This window comes from Erinaceus europaeus, chromosome 2, assembly GCF_950295315.1.
Source record: "Erinaceus europaeus chromosome 2, mEriEur2.1, whole genome shotgun sequence".
Classification (NCBI taxonomy): domain Eukaryota; kingdom Metazoa; phylum Chordata; class Mammalia; order Eulipotyphla; family Erinaceidae; genus Erinaceus; species Erinaceus europaeus.
The window spans coordinates 162,355,626-162,368,656 of NC_080163.1; positions in this window are offsets into that span (position 1 = coordinate 162,355,626).

Here is a 13,031-nt window from a genome sequence, read left to right on the forward strand (position 1 = left end):
ATCCAAAAAGATCTGTGTACACATATGTTCTTGGCAGCACAATTTGTAATAGCCAAAACCTGGAAGCAACCCAGGTGTCCAACAACAGATGAGTGGCTGAGCAAGTTGTGGTATATACACACAATGGAATACTACTCAGCTGTAAAAACTGGTGACTTCACCTTTTTCAGCCAATCTTGAATGGACCTTGAAAAAATCATGTTGAGTGAAATAAGTCAGAAACAGAAGGATGAATATGGGATGATCTTATTTTCAGGCAGAAGTTGAAAAAAAAAGATCAGAAAAGAAAACACAAGTAAAACCTGAAATGGAATTGGCATATTGCACCAAAGTAAAAGACTCTGGGGTGGGGTGGTGGGGAGAATACAGGTCCATGAAGGATGATAAATGACATAGTGGGGGTTGTATTGTTAAGTGGGAAACTGGGGAATGTTATGCATGTACAAACTATTATATCTACTGTTGAGTGTAAAACATTAATTCCCCGATAAAGAAATAAAATAATTAATAAATTACTTTAAAAAAAAGATTGTTAGTCAGGACCAAGTATAATTTATCCCAGAAATGCAAGACTGGTTCAATATATATAAATTAGCCAATGTGACTCACCACATCAACAAAAGCAAGACCAAAAACCACATGATTATCTCAATAGATGCAGAGAAAATTTGACAAAAATTTTTGACAAAATTTGCCTTTGACAAAATCTAACATCTGTTCATTATCAAAATACTACAAAAAATGGGAATAGATGGGAAACTCCTCAAGACAGTGGAATCCATACACAGCAAAGCTACTGCCAACATCTTACTCAATGGACAGACGCTGAAAGCATTCCCCCTCAGGTCGGGGACTAGACAGGGTTGTCCACTATCACCATTAGGATTCAACATAGTATTGAAAGTTCTCACCATAGCAATCAGGCAAGAGAAAGGAATCAAAGGAATACAGATTGGAAGGGAAGAAGTCAAATTCTTACTATTTGCAGATGATATGATAGTATACATAGAAAAACCTAAAGAATCCAGCAGAAAGCTGTTGGAAATCATTAGGCAATATAGCAAGGTGTCAGACTACAAAATTAATGTACAAAAATCTGTGGAATTCTTTTATACAAACTCTAAATCAGAAGAAGATGAAATCCAGAAATTACTCCAATTCACTATAGCAGCAAAATCAATAAAATATTTAGGAATAAACCTAATCAAAGAAGTTAAAGCCTTGTATACTGAAAACTATGAGTTGCTATTCAAAGAAATAGAAATTGATACCAAGAAATGGAAAGCTATCCCATGCTCATGGATTGGAAGAATTAATATCATCAAAATGAATATTCTACTCAGAACCACAATCAAATTTAATGTGATACCCATCAAGGTCCCATTGCTTTTTAAAGAAAATAGAAAAAAAAAATTACAGTGATTTATCTGGAAACAGGAAACACCTAGAATCAACAAAACAATCTTGAGGAAAAGAAACAAAAATAGAGGCATCACACACCCAAATCTCAAACTATATTATAAGGCCATCATCATCAAAATTGCTTGGTAATGGAACAAAAATAGATACACAGACCAGTGGAACAGAATTTAAAACCCAGAAGTAATCCCCACACCTATAGACATCTAATTTTTGAAAGAGGGCTCAAAATAATAAGTGGAGGAAGGAGGATCTCTTCAACAAATGGTGCTGGAAAAACTGGGTTTTAACATGCAGAAGAATGAAACTGAACCATTTTATCTCACCAGAAACAAAAGTCAACTCCAAATGGATCAAGGGCCTGGATGATAGACCAGAAACTATCAAGTACTTAGAGGAAAATATTGGTGGTACACGTTCCCATATAAATCTCGACATCTTCCATGATACAAAGCCAATGGCAAGGAAGACTAAAAGAAAAACAAAACATTTGGGCTACATCAAATTGAAAAGCTTCTGCACAGCAAAAGAAACCATCACCCAAATAAAGAGACTTCTTGAATAATGGGAGATCTATACATGCCATACATCAGACAAGAGGCTAATAACCAAAATATATAAAGTGCTCACCAAATATATCAATAAAAAAGCCAACAACCCTATTCAAAAGTGGGGAGAGTGTATTCACTACAGAAAAGATACAAAAGGCCAACAAACACATGAAAAATTGCTCCAAGTAACTGATTCTCAGGGAAATGCAAATAAAGACAACAATGAGGTAACACCTCACCCCTGTGAGAATGTCTTACATAAGAAATGATGGCAACAACAAATGCTGGAGTGGGGACAAGGGTCCCTGCTACACTGCTGGTGGGAATATAAACTGGTCTAACCTCTGTGGAGAACAGTCTGGAGAACCTTCACAAGGCTAGAAATGAACCTTCTATATGACCCATTAATTCCTCTCCTAGGGAATTACATATCCTAAGGAGTCAAACACACCCATCCAAACAGATATGTATACACTTGTTTTCATAGAGCACAATTCATAATAGCCAAAACCAGTAAACAACCCAGGTGCCCAACAACAGTTGAATAGCTGAGAAAGTTGTGGTATATATACAGAATGGACTATTACTCAGTTCTTAAGAATAGTGAAAGTGGTTTTACCCACCTTCTCTGACCCATCCTGGATGGAGCTAGAAGAAATCATGTTAAGTGAATAAGTCAAAAGAGAAAGATGAGTATGGATGGGATGATGCCACTCATAAATAGAAGTTTAGAAAGAACAGAAAGGGAAACATGATACCATCCTGACTTCGCTGGGCAGATGACCTCACCAATGTGTCCTGGAAACCCACCTCCCCAGAGCCCTGCCCCATTTGGGAAAGACAGAAACAGGCTGAGAGTATGGATCAATTTGCCAATTCCCATGTTCAGCTGAGAAGCAATTATAGAAGCCAGACCTTCCACCATCTGCACCCCGTAATGACCCTAGGTCCATACTCCCAGAGGGATAAAGAATAGGAAAGCTTCTAATGGATAGGATGGGATGTGGAACTCTGGTGGTGGGAACTGTGTGGAATTGTACCCCTTTTATCCTATAGTCTTGTTGATCATTATTAAATCAATAAAAAAGAAAAGGAAAAAATAAATAACAAAGACTACATCAAACTAAAAAAATTATGGAAAAAGAGAAACAACCAAACAAATGGAAAAGTAAACTAAGAATGGGAGAAAATATTTGCAAACCTTATATGAGAAAAGAGGTTAATATCCAAAATACATGAAGAACTCATACATCTCAATTCTCCAGATAAACAAACAACAGGATTGATAAATGAATGAAGAAACTAGGGCATTTTTCAAAAAAAAATGCATACTAGCTGTCAACAGATAAGTGAAAATATATTTAGTTGGGTAGGCAAGATAGCTCACCTGGATAGTGCATTTGCCTTGTGATGGACATAATACAGATTTGAGCCCAGCTCCCACTGCATTGAGGGAAGTTTTGGTGCTGTGATATCTCTGTGTGTCTCTCTATCTCTGTCCCTATCAGGCCATCTGAAAAAAGTTATTCTGGAGACTTGAAACCACAGCGACATTTAATAACTAGAAAAAAAGAGAACCTCAGTATCACTAACCACCAGGAAATATAAATCAAGGCCACAGTAAACTATCACCTTAAACATATTACAGTGGCTACCATCAAGATGACAAGAGAGAAACCAGGAAAATAGTTCCTCTACTAGAGTGAAATACTCTAAGCTGCTAAGGAAAATAACAACAAAGTGACATATAAAGGAAGGGCTATCAGGTTTTCAACATATTTCTCATCACAAAATACAGATACAAGGAGAAAATAATTGGACAGCCAGATATAGAAAAATGAAACTAGATTGCCACTTAGCACCATACACCAAAAATAAATAAAAATAGATTAAAGATCTGGAAATTAGGTCTGAAACTATAAAATACATAGAGAAAACATTGGTGATATACTTTAAGACCTTAATATCAAAGGTATATTTGGAGATTTAACCCCATGAGCAAGTGAAACTAAAACACAACTAAACAGAACTATATCAAATTGAAAAAATTCTACACATCAAAATAAAAACCACTAGCATAAACAGGCATCCCAGCAAAGAAATCATAGAACCCACTCATGTGTGGGTTTCCATTAAACACAATAGCCAAGTTCTTCTTCTATTAAGACAATGAGTGAATAAAGAAAGTGATTTTACACACAGAGAGAAATGCCTTTGAGCCATGAGAAAGAAGGTCCTAACATTTGTGACAAAATGAATGGATCTTGAGAACATTACACCAGATAGATGTCAAAGAGAAAAAGACAGAATTGTATGATAGCACTCAGTTTACATGGAATCTAAAAATTCAAACTCATAAGAAGAGGGTAAAATGATAGTTACCAGTGGCTGGAAGTATAATAGAAAAAATGTCTAAAAGTTGCAACTAATAGACATATCCTGTGAACCTAATGCACAGAACAGTTAAAAGAAATAAAAATATTGATGCGAAGAACAAGGATCCCGGTTCAAGCCCCTGGCTCCACACCTGCAGGGGAGCCACTTCACAGGTGGTGAAGCAGGTCTTCAGGTGTCTATCTTTCTCTCCCCCTCTCTGTCTTCCCCACCTCTCACAATATTTCTCTGTCCTATCCAACGACAGCAACAACAACAATAATAATAATAACCACAACAATGATTAAAAAAAAAAAAAAAGGGCAACAAAAGGGGGGGAAATGGTCTCTGGGAGCAGTAGAGGCACCGAGTCGTGGCAATAACCTTGGAGGCAAAAAAAAAAAAAAAGAAAGAAAAATATTGAAAATAATCATCAAGCTTTCTAAGTAAATAGATCTTTTTTTTAATTTTTTATTTAAGAAAGGATTAATGGCTTCTCGGAAGATGGCGGCCTGAGAAATCGCTAACAGCGAGTGCTCTGATAGCATCGTCGGCAACGGTAGGATTTTCTGCCTTTAGCAGGCCAGTCAATAAGGGGGGGGCACCAAAGAAGTGATTACAGTTTAATTTGGGTTAACAATTAGAGCAAAGGTGACACGGACTAGCGGGGTACCAGAATTCCCAGGCTGCGACAGGCAAGGCGAGTGTGCCGGGCATTGTCCTCCGCCCGCCCGGGAAGGCGGCTCCTCCGCCGGTTGCAGAGCGCGGCGGGCAGAGGACCCGGAGAGAGCACTTTAGCTCGGGGGCTGCCTCTTGGGAGTCGCCAGGGTCCACCGCGACCCTGAGGGTGGATCCGAAGACTTCTTGAGTATAGCTCTCATTGGATCAAAGGACTTGGAGCTAGTTTTCATTTTTGAGAAATCCTTTTAAAAAGTCTGGAGGGCGGGGTTTCCCGGAAGATGGCGGATTGAGAAGCGGCTAGCCTTTGAGCTCCGGACACATCTCATGTAAACAATAGGATTTTCTGCCTTTAGCAGGCCAGCCAATAAGGGGCCATAACGGTCATACCAAGGATGTGTCTATAACTTAATTTGGGTTAAGAATTAGAGTAGGGGAAAAAAATTCTTTTTTCTTCCTTTTAATTTTCAAGCATACATCCTTCCCGCCGCCCCCCCCCCCCATAAGCAATGCCTGGGACCAGCTACTAGCAGGATACCCCATACCACCAAACAGGGTTTTTTTTTTTTTTTTCCTTTTTCCTTTTTTTTTTTTTTTTTTTTAATTCACTGATACACATTAGGGAAGTTCCTCACACTGCTCTTTAATTACAACTCTTCTTCTTATCTTCTCCCTTTTCTCTCTGTTATCTCTCTCTTTTTTTTTTCTTTTTTTTTTTTAATTTTGTCATACACTTCTTTCTTCTTTGCCTTTCTGAATTTGTGAATTACTTTGGGGAAGAAATCTGACCCAGAGTGGACTCTCTATGTGTCTATCTCTGCTCTAGTTCCCTTTACACTCTTGTTACCCTTAGAATATACACTGGATAGTAGATTTTCATAACTGTCTATTCTTGCTATCCTCTCTTCCTTTTCTCTTTCTTCACTGGGATTTGGTTACTATTTTTTCATGGACTGGAGAAATTGTTTGGCTAACTGGTAACGATTAAACTCCTTCAATACTTACTTCAGTTGCTACTGTTATTCCGGAGGTTGGTGAGTGCAATTGTCATAAAGGTATTTAGTACAGTGTTACTTGTGCTCAAAACACAACAACTGAGGAACAACAGAGCATTAAAAAAAAAAGAGAGAGAGAAACACATAAATTTTTAAAAAATGGGTAGATTAAAAACAAATAAAACTGCTACCCCAATGAATGAAGAAAAGAGCCCAGAAGAAACCACAAATCAGTCAGAAGTAACCATAAATAAGAAAAGTATGCAAGCAATAATAAACTTATTAATCACAGAAATGAAAACAACATTGGAGGAAAGAAATGGCAGTATTAGGGAAACAACAGTTGAGACCCCCAAGGAAAATACTGATTATCTTGAGACAATTAGAGAACTGAAAGCTGAAATAGCTGTAATGAAGAAAGAAGCTGAGGCAAGGGAAAGCAGACTAACAGAAGCAGAAAACAGAATTAGTCAGACAGAGGATGAGTTAGAGAAAACTAAGAAAGAGGTGAAAGAGCTTAAAAAGAGATTGAGAGACACTGAAAACAACAACAGAGACATATGGGATGATCTCAAAAGAAGTAACATTCATATAATTGGCCTGACAGAGGAAGAAAGAGAGGAAGGGGAAGCAAACATTCTAGAGGAAATAATACAAGAAAATTTCCCAGACCTGAATAACAGAAAGGATATCAAGGTGCAAGAGGCCCAGAGAGTACCAAACAGAATCAACCCAGACCTGAAAACACCAAGACACATCATAGTCACAATGAGAAGAAGTAAGGATAAAGAAAGGATCCTAAAGGCTGCAAGAGAGAAACAAAAAGTCACACAGAAGGGAAAACCCATAAGACTTTCTGCAGATTTCTCAACTCAAACTCTAAAAGCCAGAAAGGAGTGGCAAGATATCTATCGAGCCCTGAATGAAAAAGGGTTTCAACCAAGGATTATATATCCTGCTAGACTTTCATTCAAGCTAGATGGAGGGATCAAAACCTTCTTAGACAAACAACAGTTAAAGGAGGCAACTATCACCAAGCCGGCCCTGAAAGAGGTACTAAAAGACCTCTTATAAACAAGAACATCACTATAATACTTGTAATATATCAGAGTAAACAAATTGTTTTTTAGAACAATGGCACTACAATACATTAAATCCATAATATCAATAAATGTCAATGGCTTAAACTCACCCATCAAAAGGCACAGGGTGGGGGGGATGGATCAGAAAACATAACCCAACCATATGCTGCTTGCAAGAATCACATCTGTCACAACAAGATAAACACAGACTTAAAGTGAAAGGATGGAAAACTATCATACAGGCTAACGGTCCACAAAAAAGGGCAGGAACAGCCATTCTCATCTCAGACACGATAGATTTTAAATTAAATAAAGTAATAAAAGATAGACAAGGACATTACATAATGATTAGAGGATCAATCAGCCAAGAAGACTTAACAATTATTAACATCTATGCACCCAACGAGGGACCATCTAAATACATTAAACACCTATTGAAAGAATTTCAAAAATACATCAATAGTAATACAATAATAGTGGGAGACTTCAATACCCCACTCTCACACTTAGACAGATCAACAAAGCAGAGAACCAATAAAGATACAAGAGAATTGAATGAAGAGATTGACAGACTAGACCTCTTGGACTTTTTCAGACTCCTCCACCCCAAAAAACTGGAATACACCTTCTTTTCAAATCCACACAACACATACTCAAGGATAGACCACATGTTAGGCCACAAAGACAGCATCAATAAATTCAAGAGCATTGAAATCATCCCAAGTATCTTCTCAGACCACAGTGGAGAAAAAATAACTTTTAACAACAAACAGAAAATTATTAAAAGACATAGAATTTGGAAACTAAACAACATGCTCCTTTGAACCACTGGGTCAGACACTCACTCAAACAGGAAATTCAAATGTTCCTGGAAACTAATGAAAATGAAGACACAACCTATCAAAATATTTGGGACACAGCTAAAGCAGTACTGAGAGGGAAACTTATAGCTATACAATCACATATTAAACACCAAGAAGAAGCCCAAATGAACGAACTTACTACACACCTCAAGGACTTAGAGGAAGAGGAACAAAGGAACCCTAAAGCAACCAGAAGGACAGAAATCACTAAAGTTAGAGCAGAAATAAACAACATCGAAAATAAAAGAACCATACAAAAGATCAATGAAGCCAAATGTTGGTTCTTTGAAAGATTAAACAAAATTGACAAACCCCTAACCAGACTCACCAAACAAAAAAGAGAGAAGACTCAAATTAATAGAATTGTAAACGATACAGGAGATATCAAAACTGACACCACAGAAATCCAGAGAATTCTGCGAAACTTCTATAAAGAACTATATGCCACCAAGCTAGAGAATCTGGAAGAAATGGAACAATTCCTAGAAACCTATGCACTTTCAAAACTGAACCAAGAAGAACTACAAAATCTAAATGCACCAATCACAGACAAAGAAATTGAAACCGTTATTAAGAATCTCCCCAACAACAAAAGTCCTGGACCAGATGGCTTCACAAACGAATTCTACAAAACTTTCAGGAAACAGTTAATACCCATACTTCTTAAGCTATTCCATAAGATTGAAGAAACAGGAATACTCCCTTCCACCTTTTATGAAGCTAACATCACCCTGATACCAAAAGCTGATAGGGACAGAACAAAAAAGGAAAACTATAGACCAATATCTCTGATGAACATAGATGCCAAAATATTAAACAAGATCTTGGCCAACCGGATACAGCAACACATCAAAAAGATTGTTCATCATGACCAAGTGGGATTCATCCCAGGAATGCAAGGCTGGTTCAATATCCGTAAATCAATCAATGTCATTCATCACATCAATAAAAGCAAAGCCAAAAACCACATGATTATCTCAATAGATGCAGAGAAAGCCTTTGACAAAATCCAACACCCATTCATGCTCAAAACTCTACAAAAAATGGGAATAGATGGGAAATTCCTCAAGATAGTGGAGTCTATATATAGCAAACCTACAGCCAACATCATACTCAATGGAGAGAAGCTGAAAGCATTCCCCCTCAGATCAGGGACTAGACAGGGTTGTTCACTGTCACCGTTGCTCTTCAACATAGTATTGGAAGTTCTTGCCATAGCAATCAGGCAAGAGAAAGAAATCAAAGGGATACAGATTGGAAGGGAAGAAGTCAAGCTCTCACTATTTGCAGATGATATGATAGTATACATAGAAAGACCTAAAGAATCCAGTAGAAAATTACTGGAAGTTGTTAGGCAATATAGCAAGGTATCAGGCTACAAAATCAATGTACAAAAATCAGTGGCATTTCTTTATGCAAACACTAAATCTGAAGAAGAAGACATCCAGAAATCACTCCCATTTACTGTTTCAGCAAAATCAATCAAATACCTAGGAATAAAGTTGACCAAAGAAGTGAAAGACTTGTATGCTGAAAACTATGAGTCGCTACTCAAGGAGATAGAAACTGATACCAAGAAATGGAAAGATATCCCATGCTCATGGATTGGAAGAATAAATATCATCAAAATGAATATTCTCCCCAGAGCCATATACAAATTTAATGCAATACCCATCAAAGTTCCACCAAGCTTCTTTAAGAGAATAGAACAAACACTACAATCATTTATCTGGAACCTGAAAACACCTAGAATTGCCAAAACCATCCTAAGGAAAAGAAACAGAAATGGAGGCATCACACTCCCAGACCTTAAACTATATTATAAAGCCATCATCATCAAAACAGCATGGTACTGGAACAAAAATAGGCACACAGACCAGTGGAACAGAATTGAAAGCCCAGAAGTAAATCCCAACACCTATGGGCATCTAATCTTTGATAAGGGTGCCCAAAGGATTAAATGGAAGAAGGAGGCTCTCTTCAATAAATGGTGATGGGAAAACTGGGTTGAAACATGCAGAAGAATGAAATTGAACCACTTTATCTCACCAGAAACAAAAATCAACTCCAAATGGATCAAAGACCTAGATGTCAGACCAGAAACAATCAAATACTTAGAGGAAAACATTGGTAAAACACTTTCCCATCTACACCTCAAGGACATCTTTGATGACTCAAACCCAATTGCAAGGAAGACCAAAACAGAAACAAACCAATGGGACTACATCAAATTGAAAAGCTTCTGCACATCCAAAGAAACTATTAAACAAACATAAAGACCCCTCACAGAATGGGAGAAGATCTTCACATGCCAGACATCAGACAAGAAACCAATCACCAAAATATATAAAGAGCTCAGCAAACTTAGCCGCAAAAAAGCAAATGACCCCATCCAAAAATGGGCAGAGGATATGAACAAAACATTCACCACAGAGGAGATCCAAAAGGCTAACAAACATATGAAAAACTGCTCTAGGTCACTGATTGTCAGAGAAATGCAAATTAAGACAACACTAAGATACCACCTCACTCCTGTAAGAATGGCATACATCAAAAAGGACAGCAGCAACAAATGCTGGAGAGGATGTGGGGACAGAGGAACCCTTTTACATTGCTGGTGGGAATGTAAATTGGTACAGCCTCTGTGGAGAGCAGTCTGGAAAACTCTCAGAAGGCTAGACATGGACCTTCCATATGACCCAATAATTCCTCTCCTGGGGTTATACCCCAAGGACTCCATAACACCCAACCAAAAAGAGGTGTGTACTCCTATGTTCATAGCAGCACAATTCATAATAGCTAAAACCTGGAAGCAACCCAGGTGCCCAACAACAGATGAGTGGCTGAGAAAGCTGTGGTATATATACACAATGGAATACTATGCAGCATTCAAGAACAATGAACCCACCTTCTCTCACCCATCTTGGACAGAGCTAGAAGGAATTATGTTAAGTGAACTAAGTCAGAAAGTTAAAGATGAGTATGGGATGATCCCACTCATCAACAGAAGCTGACTTAGAAGATCTGAAAGGGAAACTAAAAGCAGGACCTGATCAAATTGTAAGTAGGGCACCAAAGTAAAAACCCAGTGGTGAGGGGTAGACATGTAGCTTCCTGGGCCAGTGGGGGGTGGGAATGGGCGGGAGGGATGGGTCACGGTCCTTTGGTGATGGGAATGGTGTTTATGTACACTCCTAGCAAAATGTAGACATATAAATCAGTAGTTAATTAATATGAGAGGGGGAAATCAATTGTATGTCTCAAAGGTTCTCAAAAGACAAACTGAATCTTTTTAATATAGGCTATGTATTTGATATGCGGACTCTCTCAAAAGCCTAGACCAAGTAGATTAGAAGCTTCCAATAGCACAGCTATATACAAGATACTGGGTACTGTACAGCAAACCATAACAAAGGGACTTTTCAAATTTAACCCAATTAACAAATAATGTGATGATAATATTAACTATTGATTGTCTTTTTGAACCCTAAGACAGCAGGAACCTCACATCTTCACTATAGAGCCCCTACTTCCCCCAGTCCTGGCACTAATCCTTTCTTAAATAAAAAATTTAAAAATAAAATAATAAAAAAAATATATATATATAAAAAAAGAAAGGATTAATGAACAAAAACATAAGGTAGGAGGGGTACAACTCCACACAATTCCCACCACCCAATCCCCATAACCCACCCCCTCCCATCATAGCTTTCCCATTCTCTAGCCCTCTGGGAGCATGGACCCAGGGTCGTTGAGGGTTGCAGAAGGTAGAAGGTCTGCCTTCTGTAACTGCTTCCCCGCTGAACATGGGCGTTGACTGGTCGGTCCATACTCCCAGTCTGCCTCTCTCTTTCCCTAGTAAGGTGTGTCTCTGGGGAAGCTGAGCTCCAGGACACATTGGTGGGGTCTTCATTCCAGGGAAGCCTGGCCAGCATCCTGGTGGCATCTGGAACCTGGTGATTGAAAAGAGAGTTAACATAGGAAGCCAAACAATTTCTTGAGCAATCATGGATCCCAAGCTTGGAATAGTGGAGAGGAAGTGTTAGAGAAGTACTCACTGCAAACTCTAGTGTACTTCTGCTTTCAGGTATATATTTTGCAGTAGTTTATGGATACGTGTGCACATAAGCTCTCTCTCACAGAAACTGGTGTATATCTAGGTTATGGGACTTTGTTAGAAAGTGAACTACCTGAGATGAAATTAGAGTGTACTATAAAAGGAAAGGTCTCACCCAAGTAATGAAGCTGAAGGGTTGTCATTCCACACGTGAAGTCTCTGGATACAGTCTGAGGTAAGCATGTTGAGATGGCAATCGTTGCGTTGGTTAGGTTGTGATCGGCGGATGCAATATTATTTGGTTTGGATTGGGAGATGCTTACAGGAAAGTGGGCCCTATCCAAGGGTTCCAGGACTGGGGGAAGTAGGGGCTCTATAGTGGAGATGTGAGGTTCCTGCTGTCTTAGGGTTCAAAAAGACAATCGATAGTTAATGTTATCATCACATTATTTGGTAATTGGGTTAACTTTGAAAAGTCCTTTTGTTATGGTTTGCTGTACAGTACCCAGTATCTTGTATATAGCTGTGCTATTGGATGCTTCTAATCTACTTGGTCTAGGCTTTTGAGAGAGTCCGCATATCAAATACATAGCCTATATATTAAAAAGATTCAGTTTGTCTTTTGAGAAACTTTGAGACATACAATTGATTTTCCCCCTCTCATATTAATTAACTACTGATTTATATGTCTACATTTTGCTAGGAGTGTACATAAACACCATTCCCACCACCAAAGGACTCCCACCCACTCCTACCCCCCACTGGCCCAGGAACCTGCATGTCTACCCCTCACCACAGGGTTTTTACTTTGGTGCCCTACTTACAATTTGATCAGGTACTGCTTTTAGTTTCCCTTTCAGATCTTCTTAGTCAGCTTCTGTTGATGAGTGGGATCATCCCATACTCATCTTTATCTTTCTGACTTAGTTCACTTAACATAATTCCTTCTAGCTCTGTCCAAGATGGGTCAGAGAAGGTGGGCTCATTGTTCTTGAATGCTGCATAGTATTCCA